The sequence below is a fragment of the Sceloporus occidentalis genome, unplaced genomic scaffold, assembly GCF_023333645.1.
Source record: "Sceloporus occidentalis isolate IW3139 unplaced genomic scaffold, rSceOcc1.0.p SCAF_3, whole genome shotgun sequence".
Classification (NCBI taxonomy): Eukaryota; Metazoa; Chordata; class Lepidosauria; order Squamata; family Phrynosomatidae; genus Sceloporus; species Sceloporus occidentalis.
Genome location: NW_028316983.1, coordinates 103177080 through 103188833, shown reverse-complemented (window position 1 = coordinate 103188833; position 11754 = coordinate 103177080).

The window sequence follows — 11754 nt, the reverse complement described above, 5'->3', positions numbered from 1 at the left end:
TCTGGCTAAAATTAGGGTTCGGGAGCACACAGCAACCGTACACTCCCAAATCCTAGCACGCAGCGCTTGTGTCATGGCGGCCTCCCATCCACATGGAGACTGCCATGATGATGCAATGTCCAGACACCGCTGGCAGGAAGTGGTATCATGTCAGCACCCTTTCCTGTTTGCGGCGCTGCAAAAAAGAAGCCACACTAAGCAGCTTCTTTTTGGCAGCATGTCAGTGCTGCAGCATGTAGCTACTGCAACACTGACTCGGGGCAAAGATGGGCGGTGCGGAGCTGCCCATCTGTCAAGCCCCTAAGTGTTTGAAAGTCTGTTAGAAGACTTTAACTCCCTTTTTACTCTTTGCAGAATAATTATTTGTAGAATAATTTCACTCAGTCGTTTATGACAACATAGAAGCGTCAAATCAAGTTGGGGAAAAAACTAGATGTGATGAAGCAAATCTGTGGCCATTTGTGGATTTAGAATGCCAAATTTCATAAAACCAGGATACATTTAAAAAAAAAATTTTTTTTTGCAATCCTGTTTTGCTGGCATGTCTTACCGCATGTACTCGACTATAAATCGAAAAATTTATGCCCCAAAATGGACTCCAAAATCATGGGTAGACTTATGGAAGGGTCAATGAGTTTATACTTATAAATTTCCTGAAATAAAACACTTTGATCCTCGACTTATCCATGGGTCATATCAAAATCCATGATTTTGAATCCAAAAACTGCCCTCGACTGATACATAATAAATAAATAAATAAATAAATAAATAAATAAATAAATAAATAAAGTTGCCCCACCTTTCCCATTGGATCGAAGTGGGGTTACAGACTAGATAAAATCCAACATATACATAAAAACTCTTTAAACAAATTACTATTATTAAAATCTCAGTATATAATAATAGGATTTATTTATATACCGCCCAATCACTGGGAATCCGAGCGGTTTACAACAGTGGGGATAATAGACGGTTCCCTGTAGCATATCAATACATGAGGTCAACTTATACATGAGTATATACGGTATTGGTACAGGTATAACACTGCTCTCCATTGCTGGAAAAATCCTTGCAAGGATACTGCTGAACAGATTAGTCCCTGCTATTGCAGAAGAACTTCTCCCTAAAAGCCAATGTGGCTTTAGAGCTAATAGGAGCACTACAGACATGGTATTTGCCCTCAGACAACTGCAAGAGAAATGTAGAGAGCAGAACAAAGGACTCTATGTAACATTTGTCGACCTCACCAAAGCCTTCGACAATGTGAGTAGAAAAGGTCTGTGGCAGATCCTGGAACGACTAGGATGCCCCCCCCAAATTCCTCCAAATGATCATCCTGCTACATGAAAGCCAGCAAGGTCAAGTCAGATATGGTGACGCTCTCTCAGAGCCCTTTCTAATAACAAACGGTGTGAAACAAGGTTGTGTTCTCGCTCCAACTCTATTTACAGTCTTCTTCAGCACGATGCTCCAAAGGGCTATTGCAGATCTCAAAAAAGAAGACGGCATTTATATACGCTACCGTATTGATGGTAGCCTGTTGGGCCCGCACTAAGACTAAACTATCTAGTCCGTGAGCTGCTTTTTGCTGACGATGCTGCCCTCGTTGCCCATACGGAAATAGCTCTGCAGCGCCTAACATCTTGTTTTGCAACAGCTGCAGAGCTCCTTGGACTGGAAGTCAGTCTGAAGAAAATGGGAGTTTTCTACCAGCCGGCACCTCGGGAAGAACACTACCATCCCCACATCACTGTACGCACATCTGTGCTTAAGTCCGTCCAGCAATTCACCTACCTGGGAAGCATCATCTCCTCAGACGCCAAGACTGATAAAGAGATCGATCACAGACTGGCAAAGGCATATAGTGCAATCGGAAGGCTTCACAAAAGAGTCTTGAGTAACAAACACTTGAGGTGAAGCACAAAAATCAGTGTGTATAGAGCCACTGTACTGTCTATTCTCCTTTATGGGTCTGAAACATGGGTCACCTATTGCCAATACCTACAACTCCTTGAATGCTTTCATCAGCGCTGTTTACACACAATTATAAATATACACTGGACTATGTGACGAATGTTGCTGTCCTTGAGCAAACAGGGATCACCAGCATTGAGGCCATGCTATTGAGGACGCAGCTGCGCTGGGCAGGACACGTTTCTAGGATGAAGGACCATCGCCTCCCCAAAATAGTATTCTATGGTGAACTCGCCACGGGTCAGCATAAGAGGGGCGCTCCAAAGAAGAGATACAAGGACTCCCTGAAACAACATCTCAGGCTTGGCCAAATTGATCACCAACAATGGTCTGCCCTGGCCTCGCATCGGGAGGCATGGAGATGCACTATCCACGATGCTGCAGCCTTTTTCGAAAACTCATGCCGAACGAGTCTCGAAGAGAAACAACGCAGAAAGAACCACAACCCGGAAACATCACCCAAGGAGACTTTCTGCTGTGCTTTCTGCAACCGGACCTGTTTGTCCCAGATTGGCCTTTTTAGTCACCAACGCGCTTGTACACAGCGCGGGATGAGTCCTTCCTGAATCTTTGTTCGCGAAGCAAAGCCAGAGAGAGAGAGAGAGAGAGACATTCGTCTATGGCAGGCCTGCAAAATACTTTTCAAGGCTCCTCTGCAACTCTGCAAGAAGTGTTGCCTATTTTCATTTTGGCCCCTACCTGCTGCCAAGTTGTGCAGGTCTGATCTATGGCTTAAGAATTTTGCTTTAACTGAGAGGTGAAACACATGGGCAGGAAGAAGCGCCTTCTGGCCCTTTCGGAAGTGTGGTGTTTAGACGACACACGCTTCCAAAGCAGCTGGAAGCTGCCCTCCAGTCTTTTGGATTGGAGCAAGAAGGAGCCAGGATAATCTGGCTCCTGGAAGCACCAATTGGCCCCAGCGAGCATGGCCCGGTGGACTCAGGCTGTTCTGGCTCTAAGTGTATAATATATAATATTATATAATAATATATAAATAATATATAAAATAACATTAAATGAAAATGAAAAATGAAAAATGAAAAATAAGAAAAGAATAAGAAAATTGAAATGAAATAAAAAAATAAAATAGAATAAAATATAAAATAATAAAGTAAATTGGAAATAAAATAAAAATCAAATCCAACCAAATAGCAAAAAATAAAAATAAAATAAAATGGAATAATCCAGCCGCACAGGCAGAGGCCAGCCACCTAGATACATGAATAGTATCTGCTGAAATTCTCGTTACCCAGCAGTGCCACCTGAATGAGGGGGAATCCCTTTTTCTGGCCACAGTCGTGAGGGAGAGGACCCCCAGCTGTCTTGGTGTGGGTCAGGCTTGGACCGGCAGGGCCCAAGATCATCTCCCTACCTCCAGTAGATGGGATTCTGGTTGGGAAACAGGATGAAGGGAGGAAGGCCAGGTGGGGGGAATCACACATGGATCAGATGGTGGCAGCCAAGGACCTGGTAGATCCCACCTCACTGATCAAATCCCCAGTGCCCCCTCCCCAGAAAAGGAGCTGCCTAAAGTGGGCATGAAAAGGGAAAGGGTACAGGCAGCATGGCTTGGGCAGGGCAGGAAGAATGCTTGTCTTTGGGGGCTGCCAAGAAGAAATGGATATTTAAAATAAAAAGTTACATCTTTACCATATAAAAATCAAAGGTTATATCGTAACCATCTGGGACTGCAACCCCCAGAATCTCCTGGGCAGTGGGAGGTAATCGGAGGTTGCTGACAATGTGTTTGTACGATGGTGGCCATGCATGATGGGCAGGCAAGAAAAAAAGTGGCTTGATGTTGCATGGTGCAGACAGCCTGTGGGTGTTTAGCCTGTCTTTGCAGTGGGACGTGTGGATAGTGGGGATTTGACCTGCATTTAGAAAATGTAGGAGCAAGCTGTTTTTTCTGCCTGTCTGCTCCAGCCCTTTGCTATCTGCCCTTACGTTCTCTTAAAACTGATTGAGGAGAAAGGGAGTCAAAGGAAATGATTAAAAACATGACTCCTTCTGTGGGGATATAAACCAATGCATTGTGGATTGTTCCTCTGGTGAGCACTTTGTTCTGGAATATGAGGTCCTCTTTGGCACTGTTGGACCATAAAGCCCTGCCAGTATAGAGATCTAAGTGTTATTCAGACAGTGAAAATAATCCAGGATAAATCTGCATTGAATCTGTGTTGTTCACATGCATCCCGAATGCACCCGATTAAGTTTGGGCTGGGGCTGCTAAAAAACCTATTTAACCTGGGGTAATCAATTCCACCACTACCACCCCGAGTTTTTTTTTTTTTTAAAGATGGGCGTTGCTGGCAGTGTGAATAACCAATGTGAATAGACCTGGGATTAAGCTCTGCATACCTTGAATGTGTTTCAAATACATTTGCACCGCCAAGTCCATGTTTATTCATGTGTCAGCATGTGTGAACAACCATACTCTCATAGATGTGCAGGGATGTGGTTCCATAGTGTGAATAACAAACCCGGAATGCAAGAGTGAGATTATTCTCATCATTTCACTATGAAAAACGACGTCTGAACGACCTCGAAAGGGGATGGATTCAAGTCAGAGGGAGCTTTCCTTCTGCATCTCCCACTGGGGCCAGTCAATGGCTGTTGGAAGTAAGGAAGAGACCAGTTGCTCCCAGGTGTCATCTAGGTATCATTCTACAGCCTGAGGGGAACTTGCACCGGGAGGTAAAGCACCTGAAAAACACTTATGCTGATGTAACCCTTGCCTATGTCACTGTAAATCGCTAACACAATTTCAGCATCTATGTGATCTGTGTGATTCATGGTGACTTGTTTATGATGCAATATTGTTTAAAAGGGACTAATTGAAACAACATATTTTACATTTATTTTTTAAAACTACTTCTTGGGAGGTACCAGGCTCTACATCTAAACAAGAGTAATCCACATTTATGTGAGTAATCCACATTTCTGTATGTTATTATACCCCCTCACCCACACCTCCACAGAGAAAGAAACAATGTTTATAAACACATTCCATTCCTTTGATGGTCATATAGCCAGCTTTGTTGTTGGGCTTTTCGGCTAATAAAAAGTCCATCTTTTAGTATCTTGAAATGGGTTGCCAGTTTCTCTTGTGGATTTCATTGGATGATTCCCAGTTTTTGCTCCCCAACCCTGAACTTCATAAACCATATTTAGAAAAACAACTGAAAGCTGAGAAGGATACGTCTCCATGTTAACTGAAATTGATCTTCTTCCATTATGTGCCCTCCAAACATGTCGGGGAACTGCAATCCCACAGAGCACCAAGGCGGAGAAGAGTAATTTACTGTATGTATGCTTATAGTCTCAGACTGATCTTTTCTTTTACTATAGATCAGCCTTTCTCAACTTTTTTTATCCTGAAAGAGGTTTTGAACTAATTTTCCAGTTTCAGGAAACCCCTGGTTGGATTATCTACAACTGGGAAAAATCTGTCACTGAACCTCTAGTGACCTCTCATGGAACCCTAGTGTTCCAGGGAATGCTAGCTGAGGGCCAAAGCCGATAGGCAGGAAAAAGCAGCTCTTTCCTATTTTTCCAAAAGTGAGTCGAAACCCTACTGCCGCATGGCCTCCTTCAAAGGCAACCCGAATAAACATGGGCCAACTGCACCGCTGGGTAATTTTTTTTGCGTCACCGCCACACATGCACACCATCACACAAACACATCACCTGCAATCAACTACCTCTCATGTCTGCCCAGATGCCATTCCATTGCATGGCTGCCCCTTTGATTGGCCACACATTCACATGTGTGATCCTCTGCTGGTTCAGGGCATCGGTGCATCGGTGTGCAAGTCAAACATTGGCAAATCATAATCATGGAGCCCCCCCTCTCTGCCCACATGCCCCCTTCACCCCATGCCCCTCTGTTGGACTGTGGTTAGTGTATGTTGTAATTACATCCATTCGAGTTGTTGCACTTTCCTTTCTTTGCCGCAGCCCACATTTGTGTCGGGGTGTTATATGCAGCTGCAAAGATGCATATTTATTGCCTTGAGTCTTTTCTGCCTGGAGCCTGGCTTTGGTGTGATTTCCAGGCACTTTTGAGGTGTGCATCATCTAAACGCCCTGCCTTCAAAGTAGCTGGAAACTGCTTTAATTTTACCATCTGCTTCACCCCTCAGAAACCCTTCTATAGATGATTAAATCTGATCTATCTGTTGCCAAATACAGTTAGTGGCCCTAGTCGGGATGCATACTCACATGAAAATATACATTTGATTAGTGAAACTGAGCAAGCAGTCCAATAATGCAGATGTGACTCAACATGGGCTGTGCATGCAGAAACCTGTTACCCACCCCCTCTCCTTGATCTGCAGGGCAGTCACAATGGTGAAAGGTCTGGAAACCATGCTCTATGAGAAGCAGTCTGGAAGCTGGGTATGTTTAGCCTGGAAAAGAGAAAGTTAAGAGGTGATATGATAGCCGTGTTGAAATATTGGAAGGAATGTCATATTGAAAATGGAGCAAGCTTGTTTTCTGGGGCTCCAGAGACTAGGGCACAGAGTGATGGATTCAAACCACAGAAAAGAGATTTTACCTAAACATTAGGAAGAACTTCCTGACTATAAGAGCTGTTCAACAGTGAACTATGCTGCCTCAAAATGTAGTGGAGTCTCTCTGAGCCTTTTATGCAAAGATTGGATGACATCTGTTAGGACTATCAGGTTGGATTAGATGACCTCTTTGATCCCTTCAAACTCTTATGATTCCGTTTTATTTTCACTCTTTCTATAACCAGAGGCATTTGATTCATAACACACCCTGCTTGTATTGGCACCAAAGGTATACACTTCTTGCTTTGGGCCTCTGATGCATTTTTGCTTCTAAGGACATTGAAGAATATGTTAGCACCTGGATGCCATTTGCTCAGATCAAAATGATTTAACTCTACCCTGCAAACTAACATATTTTTTTATGAAAATGAGAGCTCTGTCACCTTTTTGGTATGAAATAAAACCTGCAGTTAAGACTTTATGAAGATGCAGATGGGCTTGACTTAAATCTGACCTTTCTCAAATTGTAGATATGAATTAATTCCACAAGATGAGGCTATTGTGATTGCATTAACACCACAAATGCCATGGTAGACCATCAGATAGTTGTGAAGTTCAGGAGCATGAGAAAGAGATTAAAGCTATATTTACACACTTTTAAATCTCCTCTGACCTTTGCAGAATACAGTTTACACTTCAAAGAAATATGCTGGCTGCTTGTATAGCAGCAAATAAAAATTCCAAATAAAACTTTTGCTAATGGTTTCCTCTAACACAGTTTTCGTCTAACATAGTCAGTAGTGGTTTGAGTGTTGGACTGCAACTCTGGAGACCAGGGTTCGATTCCTGGCTCGGCCACGGAAACCCACTGGCTGACCTTGTGCAAATGGTTATTTCTGGGATAATGACTTTTTTGAATGAAGTGCTATTTAGAGACTCCAAACTACCAAATGGTTCCTGGCTTACTTATAAAGATATAGCTATAAAACAAGAGAACCCAAATAGGATTAGATTTGTACACAACAAGAGTTAGAAAGCAAAGATGGACATAAAACATGGTTCTTTTTTCGACAGCTCCAAGGAAGTTTTAGTCAGGATATTAAAAATCCAGGAATTGGGAAAGGAAAAGAGGAATCTGAAAAACTATTACAATCACGGAAAACTTATAGAATCTCTAAGTTATATGATTTGTTTTTGAGTTGGGATATGGAACAAGAACCAGTTAAGGAATGTATGGTTAAATGGGCTCAAGACCTAGGCAAAAATATTATGTTATCACAGTGGGGAAAAAATTGGGTCAAAAGAAGTAAATATGTTAAGTAGCGATATTAAGGAAAATATGCTGAAAACGCAGTATAGATGGCATATTACACCTGCCAGATTAGCAAAAATTTATAACATCAGACAAATGTTGGAAATGTGGAGACTCTAAAGGTACTGATATTCACTTATGGTGGAATTATAGAGTTACAAAAACTTATTGGCAATGAATTTATGAACTTATAAAAAAGATATTGAAATGTAAATTAAACTTTGACCCCAATATTTTTTATTAAGTATGGCTGTAGATGACAATATGGGAAAAATATAGCAAACTATTGTTTTATATGTCAACTACAGCCAGAATAGTATTTGCCAGAACCTGGAAGAAAAAAGAATTCCCTAATTCTGATCATACTAATAGAAATAATTGAAATGGATAAACTTACCTGTATCCTGAAGAGCCACAATTGGGAGGACATTAGGAATGACTGGCTCCCATTAGTAGAATACCTAAAAGAGAAGGGGGAAACAATTAAATTATAAGAAAATTTATCAAGCAACTTCAACAAAACTCTCCAATTAGGAAAGCAACTTGAATATAGAACCCCAATTTTTTCTTCTTTATCTTCATTAGAGAATAAGCCATAGGTAAACTTTATAGGTCTCCTTAATTATTTTATATTACTGGGAAAGGATGTATATGGTTAAAATATATTTGCCTCTCGACCCAGATCTTAAAGGCTTCCGTATCACAAGGATTTAACTGAAGACAACAGGACAAAAGTCTTTGTAATATGAATCAGAACGAACTCTAGGAAGTCAACTTTTGTATCTGTAATTCATGTCATGTTATGTTTGTCTTATATCACTAAATAATGTGTTTATGTATACATGTTTTAAATTAATAAAACTTTATTTAAAAAAGAAAGAAAACAATAACTTTGACAATGTAAAGAGTTGACTGGTTGAGTTGCGGTTCTGTTATATCCTGAGGGATTTCGTAGCCTGGGTGGCTGAGTTAATAATAAGAATACCAAGATATATCTGTAATTAAATGACCAAGAAAGACTAAAATAACAACTTTGTATCCATCATACATTTTACTGTTCTGTTTTCTAATAAACTTTTATTGTTTAAAAAACACTGCTTGGCCTGAGTTTTAAAACACAGAAACACGGTACTAGACACTAAGAGTCTAGAGTGGGTCGTCACATATGTTGGTGGCAGTGGTGGGATAAGAACTCCCAGCTGCCTGCCATCATAGGAAAGGATTGTGGTGGCGCATCACATACGTTGGTGGCAGCGGTGGGATTAAAAGAAACCCATGGGATTGACATTTTAAGGAGAAGAACTAAGGTGAAGGAGTGTTCTCTTAACAGTTATCAGCACTGGCTTGGATGCACCATTTCTAACAGCATCTGAGACTGATACTATGGGTCTAATGTTCCATTCTCCAGCAAGGTTGTGCTTATGGTGATATTTCAAGATTACATAGTCTTGGAGGTTACTGATTATTTGGACCTATTCCAGTCTGAGCTGAGGTCTAGTTTTGGGATAGAAGTACTGTAATTTATATTACTCTAGTGAATGACTTGTGCCAGAGAATGGACAGGGATATCGCCATTTGCTCTTTCTCAATGGTGTCTGCAGATTCAGCATTATAGCTGCAAAGGGAAAGAGACATGTGAGCTAGGAGGAAGACACATTGGCCCAACCACATCAAGAAGCATACATGTTCATATGTTCAGCCAAACGTGGATGATGGGGCTAGCAGCAACATCAACAACAGAGCCTCATCTGGGGTCAGTTCAAGACATTGTTGTGCCAGAGCCAAACAATAAGATGCCCTTGGTCCCCACTGTATATATTAACACTGACTAGACTTGCATTTTAATTTTAATTCAAAGCTAGTGATGGATAGCATTGTGATGCGCTCCACAACACAATCCACTCTTACGATGGCAGGCACTTGGGAATTTTGATCCCACCGCCGCCACCAAAATATGTGATGCGAACACTCTAAACTCTTAGTGTTCGGTAGCGTGTTTTGTGTTTCAAAACTCTGGCCACGTGTTTCTTGAAACAATAAGAAAGGTTTATTTAAAAATAAAATTGCATATAGTATCAATGATATGAAGTTATTATTATAGTTTTTCCTTGTGTTACTTAGGCCCGGTACAGACGGGCAAAATGTGGCATGGCGGCGACGGTACTAGGGTTAGGGAGTGCGCACCTTGCAGACACTTCCTAACCCTAGTACATACTGGCAGCGTCAAAATGGCAGTGCCCTGTCTACATGGGCGCCTCCATTACGACATGATGGATGCATAGCATCCGCACATCGCGTCGCGCTTGTGATGTCATGAGTGTGCCAATTGCGCACTTGGGTGTCGCAAGTGCGACGCAAAAAGAATCCACTTTTTGGAGGTTCTTTTTCGTCAGCAGGAAGCCTCGCAATTTGGCAGCTGAGGCTTCCCTCCAGCAGACATCCAGCCACCGGCAGGCCGCCCTTTTTGGGCGGTCTGTATCCCGCCCCAGTTACATGTGCACTCTTTCATTCTTAGACTTAGTAGTGGCTTAGATTTCTTAGGAACCATGTCCAACCCTATATTTTCTTCGTTACTGATATCCTTCTTTTCCCAGATACTCTTTAACCACCTCAGAACTTCCCTGTCCCTCTTTGGGCAACTGTTTTGACTAACTCAGTCACCGAGGCTATTGTATCCCGCAGGATAATAGCTAACTGAAACCCTCTTCCAGAGTTCAGTTATCTCTTGAGTCTCTCAATTTCAGACTCTGATTCTATCACTGTCCCTCACTGGACATAACAGACCCTTCTTGGTCTCAAACCAAAACCCTAACTTGGATTATCTATCAGGTTGTAAGCCCCTCACCCTGGATTTAAACCTCAGTTCCCCTCTGGGACTCATAAAACTGTGTCCACTCACTGGACTCAACAGAAGCCTAACTGCCAAATCCCAACTGACATTCTCCTCTATCAGCACCGAATTTTCAAAAGCCCCATCCCACATTCTATTGGCCGGTCCTCAGCAGCCTTCTGATTGGTCAGCCGGGTGTTCTATGCACCACAAGTATCAGCACATGATGATGATGATGATGATGATGATGATGATGATGATGATGATTTCTTACCTGCCTCTCCCCAAGGATCAAGGCGGGGAATGACAACAATGAACAAACACACGACGTTAGCTAAAATCACATAAGTTAAAACACACACCAATTTAAAAGGACAAATAAGATGTACATGTATTAAATATATCTATATCTATATATCCACATTTAATAATGCAATATGAAGGCCAAGAACAGACATTAATCTCCGATTTAAATATTTAGCATTTTCACAAGTCTGTGGCTACAGAAGGAAGCATTACGTTTAGATGGGATTTAGATCTTTGACACGCGGCTGATATTTGCATAGTGTGACAAATATCAAACTGACATTATGCTGTCCCGTTTGATGACTTCCAAATGCCAGAGTGCAAGAACTTGTATATGGGGGCCTCAGTGTCTTTAGATAGTGTCAGTATAAAAGACACTTACATTGACTTGCTTTTAGAAACATGGAATGTATAAAATGGATTAAACAAATCAGTAAAAAAAGAAGAAGGGAGGAAAAGTTTGCCTTGAAAGAAGAAGGGAAGTTTTGGGCTATGTTTTTGTACAAGAGTAATGCCTCAGTAACCATACTTTTGACAGCTTCTCTCCTTTTTCCTTTGCTTTTTTTGGTGCCTGATTGTATTCACTATTCTGTCAATATTTCTTGCAGACAGGCTGCATTCAATAATTAAAGATTATATCAGTATTTTAAAGTGAGAGCTTGGAAATCTGATGTTTTAAATAGTGATGATGATGATGATGATGATGATGTCTTACTCAGCTCTCCCCATGGATTGAGGTGGCAAACAACAACAAACAAACAATGCACAACTTCAGTTAAAAACACATTAATTAAAACATGCAACAGTTTAAATAA